Raw genomic sequence first — 11,160 nt, forward strand, 5'->3', positions numbered from 1 at the left:
AAGCATCTAGATCAGGATTTACTGAATACCGTGGGGGTGAGTGCCTTTCTGTATCTCCTAGCACCATGTTCAGCAGCCTGTCCAATCTGTTTGGGGTTGAAAAACAAGTAAAATGCAACACTGAACATGCCCATCCATTTTTATTTCCATCCCTGTGGGGTACAAGCCCCTCTGCCTCAAGCTGATCCCACCCAAGGCCCATAGACCTTCCTGACCTTCTTGATCTGCCCTTGCACTTTGCTGGAGGAGAATCACCCACTTCCAGTCCCTCCCACGGCGAAAGAGCAGCCTTACAAATAAGTCCAGCTCAGGGACAGAAGACCAAAACCAGAGCTGGCTAGACAGTAGAGAGGAAGGTGAGTATGAGCACCAAATACCTTCAATGGCATTTGTTTTGCACGGGTTTAGTATCATGCTGTCACCACGGTGCAGTACAGCCATACAGTCCCTGATGTGACCATGGTGGGATTTTCCTGAAAAAACAGAGTAGTTGTACTGGTTGTATGAAACTTGAACACTGCTGAAAGGACTTGTGTGTGACAAACGCAAGACTGGTACCCAAGCAATTTCTGTCTATCATCATCATATGGCATCACTTATTTGTGCACATATGTAGCGCCCTTTGCACAAGCTTCAGGGGGTAATAGCGATGATTCAAGCTTCATATATACTAGAAGCTGGCAAGTGCTTGATACCAGTTATCTTCAGAGGTGCAGACACGCTGAAGTCTTTATGTCTAAATGTGATCTCTTCGATCAAAGGAATGCCTCTCAGTACCCTCTTGGATATTGATCACTTTGACCTAGGTAACAATGTCTCAGGAAGGCTGCAGGAGAACTGAGGAATTTAAGGGCAATGTTTTCATGAGGCCAGTTTCGATGCCTTTGTTTCTGGATATCATCTTGATTTGCAGCTGTAGACACCTCGGTTGGAATTAGTGTGGAAGAAATTAGATTGAATATCTGTTACCAAGCAGCCACAAAAAACATAACTTTATTTGTGTATATCCAGATTCTTCAGTTCCAAAACTTCCATGTGTGAATTTGAAACAGAAGCATTGGTCACCACAAGATGACAGTATAGTTCAACTAAAACTTTTCTCCAAAGCAACTCGGTGAAAACTCTCTGAACAGTAACAATAAATTAGGTTAATAAATTGAAAACAGTACTATCTGTACAGTTCTTAAATCTGTATGACAATAACAGAAAATATGAGCAAACAGCAATGTTTATGAAAAAGGCTGTTGCATCCTGCTAAGAAACTAATGAGTATAATACAAAAGGGTTTCTATTTGTGTAAGATGAAAATGGTTAGAAGAAAATTAAACAGCTGTCACTAAAGTATGAAATTGCTTGTTAAAATATAGTGGAAATGATAAAAAAATTATTAAAACTCTTTGTATAACAAAGCTTATACAATGTACATAAAATACATTTGATACTGTTGCTTCCTATAGCCAGTCCTGAATGGGAAGGGAAGAGCCCCGTTATCACAACTACATACTCTTTCCATGCATTGAGACTCTTCTTTTCCATAAAAACCAGCACAAAATATGACCTCACAGAGAAAGCAGTGTCAGAGTTTAATAATAAAAATCAATTATTCTAACTCACACTGAAGAAAGTCTCCGAGTGTTTTTCTCAATACTGAATTAGAACTTTTCATAGTCAGTCATCCTTTCTATTTATGATGGCATAAATAGGTTCATACTGATGATCACATAACATCTCTTCTACACTGCTCACAAGCAGTTGCATACAGGTAAGTTACATTAGAAAAGCAATATTTTTTTATTACTACTCCTTAGCGTTGGACAGGGAGACCAGATAGCAGTCTTCAGACCACTGTCAAATGCTTGGAGGATGACACTAATACTTGGTAGATCATGGTTGAAGCATGAATACCATCACAAACCTAGCAGGAGAAAGTCTTCCCCACTCATTTCCTCAGCTGCCTTTAACCTTTATGTTGGGATAGCTGAGGGGGGGGATCCTAGGTCCTTCCCTACTGTAAACCCCACTAAAATCTTTCTTTGTTGTTTCATCTCGCTAGGGGAATGGGGACAGCATACCTCTGTAAAGCAGAGGTAGCTACAAACCTGGGATCACCTGTTACACAGTGCAACCATGTCATTCAGAATTTTACAATTTCCCTAGTGTTTTTTTAATGTTTGCATACATTACCGGATTGTAGCACATTGTTGCACTAAATCAGTAAGTCTCAGAGGGGATTTCGCTGGCTAGCCTCAAGCTTGCAGAGGTGGTTGTGTAGCAATTTGGGCTGAGCACCAAAACGGGTCGATAGGAGAAAGCCACAAGTTCCCTTACAAGGTGACAGCCATTTTCTTCTCAGTCATATAACAACTAAATATTCTTGACTTGTTAGTATTATTTCGATAAAAAACAACCTTGTTTTGTTTGATACTGTTAAACCTTTGTTGCATTATACATGCACAAATGTGTGCACATACAAGCCTAGAACAAAATTTTTGCTGGACATGCACAAAAAGCATTTGAGCTACCACAGTACAGAATTGTAGTCTGCATCACATTCCAGGAGGAAAGGCCCAGCTTCTAACCATGTTACCCTTACATTTTGCCAGAATATATTCTGGTTAGTCACTGGGGAAATTTTTGTACCAGTACAGAATGCAAAGCACTGGATTTAATTTTCCTTCAGGTGGTTCTGGAGTTTTTGAGAAAAGACTGGGCAAATGTTTGTCTGAACTGGCTTAGGTGTACTGGATCTTGTAGGGAAAGCAAATAGGCTGGATGATCTTCTGACGTTCCTCCCAGCCATACTTTTGTGATGCTGTGTTTTATAAGAGGCCACTAAGTGTAAAGACATAACTGTATCTCTAATCTCCCTGGCTATCGTGTTCTCAGACAAATGCATTTGACCAATTTTGTGCTTGGAAAAAAAGATCAGATCTTCACAAATTCTGCCTTCAATTTTGTCTGCTTTTGCCATTATGATGGTTAGTCAAATAAAAGCTATGGCCTCTATCTTACAAGCTTGCCTTGCACTGACAGGCCTCCATTTTAAACATCCATCCACCCCCAAGGTAATGTAGGTCTCTGACTTTCATTTTCAGAATTATTCTAAAGCACATTAAACCCAAAAGATTTATTATTGAACATAAGAAAAGTAAATGTTGCCTAGTCATATGTGTATATATGTGTATCTCTCTGTGTAGGGCCCATACAAATGGATGGTACACACTTAGCAGCACTAGTAATGTTTTCTTTCCTTTTTTTTCCTAAAAAAAAATCAAAAGCTGGTCTGATTCATACCTAGACACAGTCTATATCTAAGCCCTGACATTAAGGCTGAAATTTGCTAACTTGGAAGCTGAGTGCCTAAACATAATTTACGATGTCAATTCTTTTATACTTCCAAATGTTCTCAATGAAACATGACCATACTCTTTGGAAACAAAATATAATTTCAACCGGTTGGGAAAAAAACCCACACTTGTCCTGCAGAAATATTGAAGTAAAAGTCTTTGCCAGAAGTCAGGAAAGGAAGCCATCGTAAATTTAAAGTTAGATTCAAACAGTTGGCTATCTTACCCTCTCAGTTTTCTCACATTTTATATGGAACTACATGCTTGCCCAGGTATATCTCTGACATCACATTCCCTCCATGTGTCACTTAGCTATGCTTCAAGTGCGTATGTGAAGGATTTTTTTCTTTAGTAGAAGTATGTAGGCAATCCCATGCACAGATACAGGCTGGGAGATGAGTGGATTGAGAGCAGCCCTGCAGAGAGAGACTTGGGGGTAGTAGTGGATGGAAAACTGACTGTGAGCCAGCAATGCAGGCTTGCAGACCAGAAAACCACCCGTATCCTGGGCTGCATCAAGAGAAGTGTGGTCAGCAGGTCGAGGGAGGGGATTCTCCCCCTCTTCTGCACCCTTGTGAGACCACACCTGCAGTGCTGTGTCCAGCTCTGGGGCCCCCAACATAAGAAGGACGTAGACCTGCTTGAGCAGGTCCAGAGGAGGCCACAAAGATGATCAGGGGGCTGGAGCACCTCCCTTATGAGGACAGGCTGAGAGAGTTGGGCTTGTTCAGCCTGGAGAAGAGAAGGCTCTGGGGAGACCTTGTAGTGGCCTTCCAGTACTTAAAGGGAGGTACAGGAAAGATGGGGAGGGACTCTTTTATCAGGAATTGTAGGGATAGGACGAGGGGTAATGGTTTTAAACTGAAAGAGGGTAGATTTAGATTAGATGTAAGGAAGAAATTCTTTACTGTGAGGGTGGTGAGACACTGGCACAGGTTGCCCAGAGAAGCTGTGGCTGCCCCCTCCCTGGCAGTGTTCAAGGCCAGGTTGGACGGGGCTTTGAGCAACCTGGTCTAGTGGAAGGTGTCCCTGCCCATGGGAGGGGGGTTGGAACTGGATGATCTTTAAGGTCCCTTCCAACCCAAGCCATTTCATGATTCTATGATTCTATGTGAATGATTTTACTTCTCAGCAGCCATTCCTTAGAACATGGCTTGATGTTGTTCTCCTCCCAGAATACTTTTGGGTAGCTGGAGAGACGCACATGCATGCCTTATAGTGCCCTCTGTCTCCAAAGGTAAGCAGGTAATTCAGTTTTACAAGACCCCTCCAGGTTTGGCACATGTTAGTGTTAAAAGCACTGGTACAACATGTACATGGTACAGTACATTTTCAAATTTTTCATGTATGTTGCAATTAGAAGTATCCAAGTGTGTGAATAAATACAAAGCTGTGAACAAAATGTAGATATAAGGTGTCTGATTTTCTTTCAGAAATATGTATTTACTCCTCACAAATATTTACTGTTTATACATCACAAGTTTTACTTTAGATCTCACATTCAGGGGAAAAAATACGTATGTCTGCAGTAAAGTGGAAAGTCAGAGAAGAAAACATTGGAGAAAACTGGGGCACTCAGTCTGAAAACTGGTAAAATAAGCCTAATATATAATTTGTTATTTATTTACTTTATCTCATGTGTCACTTCAGGCATCCTAAGAATTTATGTTTATCTCGCTTTGGAACTACCACAAATTACTGTTTTCCATGGTCACTCTGTTCCTTCTCTAGAAATAAAAATATAAGCTCATTTTAAAGTAGAAAAACCCATCACTTGCATAACACTCTTTATATGAAATTGTGGGGGTTGCTTTTAATATTTGGATGTGAGACACAAACTATAAGAAAGAAAGGCTTTGCAGTAGAATGAAGAGGACAAATGCAAGTTCTATATTGAAGATAAAGCCTGTTTCCCCAGGTAAAATAAGTTTGCCTGCCTTCATCAAAATCACTGTTGCATTTCATTATTTTCACCAGCTGAGAACCTTCTCTCAGTACAAATGCTTTCCTAACAAAGGTCAGCTCAACTCTGCAGTTACAAATGTTATCTTCTGTTTATTTGGGAACATGTTTTCCCTGTATCAGGCATTTTCAGCTTTGCATTTACTGGAACTGAGGCATACTGGCTCCATCAGGGAATTCCACTAACATCCATGCACAATTTCACTCTTACACTATTTCACTTTAATAAAAATAGAGGACAAAACAGTGCCTGGCCTAATTAGTATGTGCAAGAGGACACAGAAAAGAAATTGAGATTTTTGAACTTTTTCTCATCTGATCACAACGTGGAGGTCATGATCCTGTGGCCAAAGGATCTAGATTAGACTAGCACATGCAGCACAGCCAGTCTTCTGGAGGGGAAGGCTGTGCACCAACTGGCAGGGCATAGGGAGATGCTGTTACTGGTCTGCCTGCCAAGACAGCAGATATGCAGAAAGATTTCCTCAAATGACCGGTTAAGTAGCTCCCGTTATTATGACTGGAGCTACACCTTAGCACCTTTCTGTCTCTGAAAAGCTTCCTTTGGCTAAAGCAGGGTGAACTCAGCTTCTCCAGCATTTATGCAGATGGTGGAAAACATGCCAGTACTTACAGTTTTAGATCTGGTTTATCATGTTAGTTAGTGCTTGTTAACTCATTGCTGTAAATTAGAAATGTCTTTCAGTTGTGCTTGAACATATGTTAGGGAGAGATGTAGCCTAAAAAGTGGCTGCTTGAGAAGGGAAGAATGCCTGAGAGAATGTTGCACTGTAAAAAGGTCACAAAACTGTGACAAGTCCAAGCCTACTTGTTCTGTCTTACTGTATTTTAAGAACAGAATAAAATGTGGTAACCTTTCAAGCAACAATATTGGTAACTGACTTTTTCTGCTGAGTCTCTCAACTGTTTTACAAGTTTGTTATTGACTTCAGTCAAAACTGACCACAAGCCTTTCTCAAGGTACCTTTCTTATGGCTGATGCATTTTTTTACATGGCAGTATTTCCTTGCCCTGGCTTCATTACTGCCTCAGAAGACACAATATATAGACACCAATAAACGGGCAGAAGTGTGTACCTCTCTTGCCATGAGCCCACACAAAGGAGGAAACAGGAGGCTTCCTCGTCTGTTGCTATCACAAGCCTTACATTTTACATTCTCTCCTTGGAATGATAAGTGTTTATCTCATTTTTTTATCATTTATAAAAATCTCAATGCTATTTGCTAGCTCTAAAAAGTCTGGACATTGCTGTTTGCTGAATACTTTTTCCTAGTTATTAATTGTTCTGCAGGACCTCCACCTATATAGAAACACCATACTTTTGATCACCCTCATGATGGTCTTTCAACCAAATAAGCACAGAATGTGATGTATTTATGGGCTAATTAAGATCAAGTGCCATCTCCAGAAATGCAGATTCTATCAAAGATATTTAGTGTTATGGTCTCTGCTACCAAAAAAAATCAACTCCAAATAAACTTTTTCCATGCTAATCAAAAGTGGTACATACCAGTAATTGTATGGCTTGATAGGCAGAAATTCACTGAGAGTTTTATATCTGGAAATGACAAAATACATCATTAATACAGGCACAAAAAGAGATATGTGTCCACCTACACAAAAAAAACCCCAACCATATATATATTAAGGGAGCACTTTGACCTTGTACATTAGTGCTGCTCCTTTGAACTGAACAGCAAGTACAGATGGAGGCCAGAATAACTCACAAGACATCATGCCAGTTTTAAGGGCTTATAAACTTGTAGAAAAAGTAACAAATGTTGAGTACAACTAAATTTCTCTGGAGCTCAGGTGAATCTCTGCACCTATATAAGCCCTTTCTTATTACTGATACATGTTTTTGTTTATTGCAGGATTTTGTATGCATAAACAGCCCAGAATCAGGAAGAGCAAAAGTCAATGCTATGTAATTTCTGTTTCTACACAATGCTCTGCACCTCCATTTTCTCAATGAAAGTTTGCAAAAGCTTACTTTATTTGCTGAATTTTGGTTCCAGCTGGAAGGTATCTACAAAAGCTCATTCCAGAAAGCTTCACGGTAGCAGTTAGGGTTAATTAGTGACTTCTCAAGTAAGCTGACAAAATGTTAATGAATTTCAGATGGTCCTAAAAATGTTGTAGTTCAAAAAGACATCCTAATAACATCTGTTCCTTTGAAGTCCTGCCTTCATTTTCTTCTCTAACTCTCCTTTATAGGAGAGGAATCTTTGTTCTGTTTATTGAAAAACATTTTTTAGGTTTCAATTTCGAGAGATTTGGAAATTTTCGGAGAGAAACTGGTGGACTTTGATGAAAGATTTTTGTTCGAAGTTTGCTACTTGAAGCATTTTATCTTTCCAACTAGTTACAGTAATAATTCTAAAATATATAACACACATACACCACTGATTCAGGAAGAAGCAGAAGTATGAAAGCATGGGCAAGGTTGCTAATGTCTGATGTCTGACGTTCTAGTCACTCTATGAAGAACAATCAGAAAGACAAGATGCTTTGAAAAGCACCAGGACATCAGGCTAGAAGAGACCTTCTGGATCATCAACTCAAGATATTCCTGTCTCAGGCAGTCATATAAAGCTCTTGATAAATTTTTTAAACTGTATTAATTAAATTCATAGTTAAACAATGTAGAAGAATACAAGAAAAAAATAATCAAAAACTTAAATTATTGGATACTTGTGAAAAATAGACCTTGTCTGGCTCTGAGATCAATTGCTTGGAACAGGCCCTGTAATCCTCCATGTGATTTAACCTCTGATAGACCCCTTTATACACTATGTGTGGTTTTGTGTCACTATTAACACAGATGCAATAGTACTTATACTTTAGTCATTTTATCTATCAGCTTATCTAAAGTGCTAAAATCATGAGACCAGCTCTCTGGTTCATGAAATTCACCTATTTTATGTGTGTGCGAGCTTTTCTGTTGCTGGGCAGGCATGTGAAAGCTTCTCTGTTGCTGGGCAGGCATGTGAGAGCATATAGATCTTTTGTAGACACAGCACCTCTTCTTTTGCACACAGCTGGCAGGTGAGCTCTCAGAAGAGCTTGTCACCAGTGATCCTCGTGAGCTCTGTGAGCATGATTTTCAGGGTGAGAGGTCTCAAGTGGACCTAAGCCTGCTCCCAGTCCTAAATGATGAAGGCCATTGAAAATCTCACTCATATTTACTATCCCTACTTTGGTTGCAGTCATCTCCAAAGACAGATAGTGTGAACCTTAGCAGTTTTTTTCAGCCTGAAAGTGGGATGTCTCAGGAAGGCAGGTATCAGTAATGGTAGAAATTAAATATTAATCTTCAATGAACACCTAAATCAGGCCTGTCTGGGTAACTGATCACTAGATAGGATGATGAATTTGGATGCCACCATCCAGGAGAGTCATGTGAAGTAGTAAGCAGTAGGGTGGTCTATATCTGCTAGTCTAGGATGAACAGCAAACAGAAGAGTTTGTGCAAGGTGGTGGTTCACTGACACTTGAGCAGATGCAGGGGCTGGCTGCATCTCCCTGAGTCTCTTGCCCACCAGACCTTCCTGCGAGATAATCTAACTCATTAAAACAGCACAAAACCACCCAGATTTTTTTGCTGGATTTATTTCCTGTCATTGTAATAAATTAAACTGGCTCCCAGAGAGGGCTGAAGTGTGCCAAAGCCAGCACCAGATGTGCAGAAGGAACACATGGTGGGGATTGGGACTGAAAGCAGGGAAAGATTTGGAAAAAACAGAATAGTAACTCACTGTTTTGGGCAGTTTCAAGCTGCTAAATTTCTTCACCATGTTTTATGCCCTAAGATCAGAACCTAACTCTAAAGAACAGTAATTATTTGTTTGCCCAGTGATGACCTTTGTGTACACACAGGCTGAAATGTCTATGCTCTAGACAAGTCTGATTTATTACCTGTGTACTACTAAAGGTCTCTGAATTTTGAATTATAATATCATGAACTCTTCTCTTCCAACTCAGTTCATTCAAAGCAGAACTCTCACAGCCCTTGTTTTTTTTGGCGTAGTTTCTGCAGCATATGGATTCCCGTATCTAAGGCAATATCCTTCTACAGGGTCCCCTGAGAGAGAATCATTTGCATTACAGTTAGCACAGCATTAATGCTATTTGACATATTTCATAGAGACACATCCCAAGGCATTGTCGTTAATCCTTGAAACGTGACAAATACATTAAAAGCAAAACAGGCAATTAAAATGCTTAAAAAAAAAAGTGAGATGGCATTAGCAAACAGAAACAAATCCAAAAACTCTCCAAGTCAATTTCACAATTTAAAACCATAATGACAAGATGTTCTTCCTCCACTCAGTTGTCACTGGATCCTTGGCATTTACAGCAGTCACAGAGCACAGACTGTCTTTAGGGCCATAATACATAATGAACTTGGACAATGAAGACACAAGACTATTTAAAGCTTGGTAAACTATTGAGTAACCTTAGCATCAATCCTATAAAAGGCTGGAAGTCTACAGGGAAATATCGCTGATATAATTATATTCTGGCTGACCTTAGTGTGAAGTAGAAAACAGACAATACCATTTCATGCTGTCTCCAGACTAGGCAGGAATATCATTAGCCCAGCAAGTGAAGCATTGCATTAATCATTCTTGTGCTAGAATTATCATTTTGTGCAAGACAAGAAATGCCTTGCCTTATGGCTAACCCTTTGTGTCTCTCAAACTACTCCTCTTTTAGCCCCCTAAAACATAGTTTTTAAGTCTAAAGACAGTGTATTTCTGAATAGACAGGAGAAATGTTTAGCAAGAACTTAAAGTTGCTATGATAAAACACAATTTTAACTGCAAAATGGTTAGTAGATCGTTACATTTTCACTAACAGTACGAGAAAATCAGCCCCATCTTCTCTGTAAGTTACACTCTGTCCCTCACTACCATGCAGTCAGGGGAAGTAATTGGGGAGGTCCCTCAATCAGGCCTTTTAGTATAATTGATGTTATTGTAGAAGTGCTTATCAGTCAGACTGGGACTGTGGTAGGTGCTTCATAGTCCCTTGTCACAAAATTGCAGTGTAAGTAGATTATCACACAACAGCATGTAGCCTTCAGTACCAATAGCACACAAAAGTAGGAAACTATCTAAATGGTCCAGAGCCTAAATACCAAGTAGAAAAAAGTTACTGTAAGTACCTTATGAAATGAAAGATGAATCAGCCATTCACAGTCCCACTGTTGTAGAGAAGACTGAACATTCATCCACAGCAAACCAGTAAAGTGCCACGGGACCTGTGGACTTGCAGTCCTAGGAGCAACACAAGTCCAGCTCGAACGTCCCTCTGTTTTGTACCTTGTCGGTTCAGCCTCTTTGCTTGTGTTACTGCTGAAGGCAGGATCAGTAAAAAAGCAGGATCCTGTTTCCAAATGAAAGAAGGTGAAGTCTTTAGGCTGAAAATGTGTGCTAAAAGAACTATTATACAGCATCTGCCAAAACAACATTTTTGTCTTGCTGAAATGCTTCTTGCAATAAGGCATTCCATCAATATAACTTATTTGAATATGTTACCCATTATTATCAATGATTTTGCTACCCATTAATTGAGAGCCGACACCCCCCTCACTTCCTTTGCTAGCTGTATTTGTCCTTTTATGTTTATTTGCATGTTTTGTTTGTGAGCAAATTACAGTATATCTTTATTTTGAGGGTTATTATAGCTAATGACTTACTTACAGAAAGTGAAATTGCTACCTAAACCATTAAAACAGCTAACTGCAAGATCAAGACATATGTCTGGAGAGATGAAATATTCTTCCAAGTTCCTGTATTCTGGGCCAGCTATTAAAGGGCTTGAC

The sequence above is a fragment of the Strix aluco genome, chromosome Z (assembly GCF_031877795.1).
Source record: "Strix aluco isolate bStrAlu1 chromosome Z, bStrAlu1.hap1, whole genome shotgun sequence".
Lineage (NCBI taxonomy): Eukaryota > Metazoa > Chordata > Aves > Strigiformes > Strigidae > Strix > Strix aluco.